This window comes from Pinus tabuliformis, chromosome 1_2 (genome assembly GCF_031772625.1).
Source record: "Pinus tabuliformis cultivar Carrire ecotype Pingquan chromosome 1_2, CPIR1, whole genome shotgun sequence".
NCBI classification, from domain to species: Eukaryota; Viridiplantae; Streptophyta; class Pinopsida; order Pinales; family Pinaceae; genus Pinus; species Pinus tabuliformis.
Window position 1 is genome coordinate 210,522,252 of NC_142298.1, and position 6,000 is coordinate 210,528,251.

Below are 6,000 nucleotides of genomic sequence, written 5' to 3' on the forward strand. Positions count from 1 at the left end.
CAAAAAACACATTTTGGAAGAAAATGTAAGGACAATCTATGGTGCTTGCAGCTACTCTCTAAGCTAATCCATAGGGTCTTCGCTAATGATGGATGAAAAGGTTCAGTGTCAAAAAACCGTAGAGCATTAATTGACAATAAATCTAACAATTATGGTGTCGACGAAACCCATAATGGTAGAGAAAATGAAACATATTTGTATAGGTTATTTCCTGTATTTATGTTGTACAATTGTTTTTAAAACTAGAATACAGAGGGGATTACTATTGGTAAGCAGTTTCGGACCTGGGGGGTGCACAATTCTCCTGGAGGTGCCACATTAGAAAAATTGGTTTGGATACATAGCTAATTTCGGAAGCCCCCTTTTCTTTAAACATCTTATGAGCTAGGTGGTGCGCAATTAAATCACACTTGTCAATTTTTTGAATGCCAATGCCCATCATACCTTAGATGCTTGAAATCTGGCATTTATCTATGTGTTTTACTGCTAGCTTTTATCATTCTCTTGCTGGCATTGAACATTCACTGTGTGCTAGTTATATATTTTTCTGATTACATTTACCACCTGATAATCTTCAAGATAATTAGTTGTTTATGTTGAGAATAAAGCATCAGTGCAAGTTGTAAAGAGTATCTTTCTTACACCTTTGAAAAATTTCTAGATGAGGTTCATAGTGCAAGTAATACAAATGTGAAATCATGTATGAGAAATAACCAAACTCAGTAGGTAATTTATGGTAACCCACTGAAATGGGCCTTGACTTGTTCAATTAATGCTTTACTAAATTCTTAATATCACCTTCAAGAACTATCTATCAAGCTTCTGCCATGACAATTAATATGGTTTCTTAATTTATCAACTTTATTAATAAACACTTGTCACAAGGAAAAGATCTACAAATCTCTCATCTGGGAAATATAAAATCATATACTATTCCCATGTTCCAGAACCAATTCAAACTGTAGCAAAATGATGTTCCAAACTTCTCATTTGCACATAATTATGGTGATTTCGATTTTCACTTAGGTAGCTCCCTTCACAAACTTGAATGGAATTGGAACTCATGAATTTTCACAATGGTAATGGTCTCAAGAATTGAAATTTAGCAATTGACTTAAATTGACATTTGCCTTGATAGGACACATGGACTTCAATATTGTTTTATGGTGTTACCTTCCTTCATGAAGTCTCATGGCTAATCATGTTATGGAAATGTGCAAATTCATTTTAACATATGACGTTCAACACTTAGCTGATTTTTGGCGCTTGGTATAATCTTTGGAATATGGAATGATTTTCTTTATCCTAGGCGTTTGATTTTTTGTTTTGGCATTGTGGGAAATATCCCACATAAAAAAACCAAATTCATTTGAATTGTTTCATATAAATAAGTAACTCTCATCATACTTGACTCGTAGTGAAAACACAATTCCCCTCGTGGGCTCCTCCTTTGATTTGCGCCTTGTATGTCGAATTTGGTCTTATCGCTTGGCTTGTGACTTGGTGGATTGCTTGAAGCATTGGGCTGATTGGTGGACTTCTTGTCGTGTGACTTGGTGGATTGCTTGATGCGTTGCACTGATTGGTGGACTTCGGTGTTGATTGGTGACTTGGAGATTGGGCTTCGGTCGTAAAATTTTATGAAGAAAAATGAATAATCCTTTCATTTTCATTTTTTTTTTATCTTCATACACTATAAGGAAAATACCTTCTAGCAGAGGTTTTTGCAGAAATAGCCCAAAAAACTGTTTGCAGTGGAGGTCACTAGCAGATGTGGATGAGCTAATGTTTTACTAGATCTTTCTTTGACGGTGTGTCTAAATTACTAAAGCGCACTGGTGATCTATTTTTGTATTATTAGTTTTCTTGTGCTAATAAAAATTACAAATTTATAAATATGTGCTTCCTTATTGCTCCTTGTGCTGAGGTTCCATTAGTTGTTTGTTCATACAATAAGTTAAATTTCCTTAAGTTTTAAAAGAAATTCATGAGAAAAGTAGCTTCTGAAAGAAATATTGAATAGTAAACATGTACAGTGTAGCAAACCATCAAAGGGACACATTAACATAATGTTTTGATGAAGGAGTTCACCCCTCCTGGGCTACAACTCCTTGGTCTAGATTCCATGGCTTGGGCTCCTATATTAGCTCAATGTGGCAAAAATGATGTTTAAAAATCTCTATATCTCCTGATACCTACACCAATTTGTTCAAAATGTCCCAATTAGCCAAAAATGATTATTAGATCTCTGAAAACTGGCTCTAGATTCTTTGGGCATGACCCCCTTCTCTGGTGGCCCTAGGCTTCCCTAAACTTCCCTGTGCAAAAATCAGATCTAGAAGTCTTATATTGCCTCTGAAATCTACATTTTCCAAAATTGGTTGAACATTAAACAAGATATTCTTCATCCAATTTTTTGCTAGGAAACCTGTTATCGCCAAAACTAGCAGTCCTGCCAAATTTGGCTCCTCTGAAACTGACGCCAACTTAATATTCGGGTTAATTAATTTAAAATGAGATTAATTAAGTTAAGCATGATTAGGGGCGCTCTTATCCGTTGGCACAAGCCCTTGGTTCTAATGCTTGGTCGCATGGGGAGGGGGTTGGCTCCCTCCGCTCCTACCATCGACAATCATGGTCACATTAAATATAAGAACGTGGCCTAGATTTAACAAGACCCACACTTGGTTCAATGATATTTATTAGATTTTGGGAGGGGGAGGTCATGGGTTCAACTTGCCCTCCGCCCATCCCATATATAAATTTTTTCCACCGCATATAAAACATTGAACCATTCAAATATTTCGATGAATTTGATATATATTACAGACTTTAAACATACCATTAACATTTAAAAGCACGATTGGATTTATATATGCATATTTTGGATATTATAATGTTTAATATATATATATATATATATATATATAATAGAATTTCCACATAATATTCACCATGAACCATAATTCCACCTTGGAGGACATTAGGCAATTTCACCTTCACACAACCAAACTAGTGAATCCGGAGGTGACACTTGTCACAACCCCATTGGGCGAAAACTAAAGAAGATTCCCCTCGCTGAATGGACAACTCACTGGACTGCCATGTCATCATTCTACCTTATTCTGCAATTTTTTCCGCTGTTTAGGAAAACGAACAGTAGGCGTTTTATCCTTCATCTAGACCCTGTTTTCATTGAAACAAATTACATTGCAATCATCTTGATGAAATGGACACATTCGTATAGTTTTTGAGCCAATATAAGAACTTTATTTTTGAGCTAAATATTGAGCACCTGATCATAACTCCCCACTAGAAGCCTTTTGGACCCTAAAAGATACTATTATTTGACAAGTAGATGAGGGTACAATCCCCTCACCTTTCCAAGATCGATCCAATTGTCTTTTGATGAATTTTTTTCCTTGAGCTCCTCTCTAAGGAAATCAACATTCACTTGCCTTGAGGACCTTGTTCTTCTGTCACAGATAGCGCCTTGTTGAAACTCATTTAGAAATTCAGTAGGAATGCATTCAGAATGTGAAATCTGATCATTTTCTCCTTGTTCAACAACTTGAAGCCTCTTTTTGCAAAACTGACATTAGCTTGCACCGTCGACTTGAAACTTGTGATTGACATAATACTTGTACTTGTCTTTGCCCTTTTCAAGTTGACCTTGCACTGTTTGTTGTGCCATTTTCAGTCGTTCATAGAAACCCATGGTTTTTTCCATGTCACCATCAAAAGAAACATCCTCCTTAGCAAGATGACATAACAAAATATAATGCAAATGGATGACAAATTTCACTACTTGGTTTTCTTGACTCAAGCCTGATTGTACATCTTGAAAGTATGAAATTTTCTGAACATAACTTTCATGTAAAACATAATGACGCTTGAATACAACAGTTACATAACCAATAAGTCTAAAAGGCATAACAATAAACTTGCTGCTTATAGCTCTTTTGTACCTTTGAACCAAGTGAAATTTTTGACAAGTATCCAACCAATGAAAGTGCATGGATCGTTGAAACCTAATCTTTACACCATTGAAATTTTCTAAATGAAATAAGATGGTGAAGTTGCTTGCATAAACCTGAAACTCAAATTAACCTTTCAAGTTTAAAAGATCATAAAAAGGAATTGAACTGATCTTTTGGTTTGAAGCAACACATGCCTCTTTCTATTTTCATCCCCACTAGAAGACTTTGCACACACATGACAATGCATGCCAAGGAGCTTCAAAAAAAGAAATGTCAACAACAACTATCCTCCGACATTGGGCTACTCCCAGTGAAAATCTTATCAATATGACGATCTTGGGCGTTGACCAATCAACAATGGCATCCAACTTGGAGAGGCTTGCCTTTAACTTACCTCCTCCAATATCATGGCCCAAATTCATCAAATAAGTGAAACCCAACTTGTACATTGATATCTTCAAAACATCAAATAGTTTTCCTTCATAGATGACATGTGCATAAGAAAACTTTCTAAACATGTTTATGTCACCCAAGTGGACAATTTCTTCAAGAAATGACTCTTTTTTGCTATAATTCAAATACATGTATGTAATAGATGTGCTACAAAGAACATACAACTTTAAAATCCATACAAACCATTCTTATTTGGTGTTATGTATATTCTTGCACTAACCTCTTCTCACAACTTTGCTTTGGCGAAAACTACTCCTTTTGTCATCATTCTTGAAATACTTACCATTCCTCTTTGGAACCATAACCATCAGTGCACAACATGGCATAAGGGATGATTGAATGAGCCCATTGTTCAAAAAACTTTTGCATTGCATTGATGTCTCTACACTTTGCAATTTTTTCAACCCTTATATGCTAATATATTTCATGTGAAGTTTCTTTCTCCTTGAAAGACGATTCTTTCACAACCTGAAATAATTCATCACTCTGATGAACTGAACCAACCAAATCAGAAGTGAAACTTGCATTACATGCAACAACATTTTCATAAACAATATCATCATTTGGCTTGTACATGAGAAGTACTAAAGTTTTACTTGAATTCACTAGTCATTTTGCCTGCCCTGTATTAACGAAAGAAATGTTCAGCTTTTTGCGATGGGCTTTCACTATATATTCCACACCATCCTTGAACAAGTGATACTTGTTTTCATGGCGGTAAAAGACTGCTTTCCGGTCATACAAATATGGACTACCCAACACCACACCTAAAATATCAAGTGGTACCACATCTAACTCTACTTCGTCAACAAAATTTGTAGTGATTGCAAACTTAAACAAACATTTTCTTGTAACCTGTAAACTAGTGTCTTTTGTTATCCATCCCAAAGGGTATGGTTTATGGTGAGGTACAGTTTCAAGATTCAATTTGTTGACTAAGTCTTCATAGATTAGATTCGCTTGTGACCCACTATCGAAGAGTGTGTCAATATTTGTGTTTTAGATATGACGCTAACATGAAATAACTCAATTCGTCTATTTTCATTTGGAGTAGTACTAGTGTTACAATTTTGTGAACTAGTGCTTGCAATATATTGTTTTCCTTTGATTCCCATGACAATGATTTTTTTTCATCACTTGATTCAGAACCTAATTCTTCTTGAGTGATAGCAATGGTTTTATATTTCCCTTTATTGTTGAACTTATTTGGTCTCCTTTCTGGATGGAGTTTCCAGCAATGATCCTCATTATGTCCCTCTTTTGAAAAATGTTTACAGATAACTTTATGCCCTTCTTTCTTCACACTTGCATTTTTATTTCGTTTCAATTTTCCTTCTTTCTCTTTCTCCTTACCCTTAGGTGGATTTTTATTACTACTCTCTTCATAAGTGTTCTTTCCTATAGATTCAAGATGTGTGGATTGCACACATACTTCATCCAAATTAGTTTGATTGAACATAGGAATAGTGTGTTCTAGATTGGAATGTAAACCCCCAATATATTTCAGCAGTGTATCTTGAGAATTAAAATTCAGTCCTAATAAAAAAGCCATTTTTCTAAACTCCTG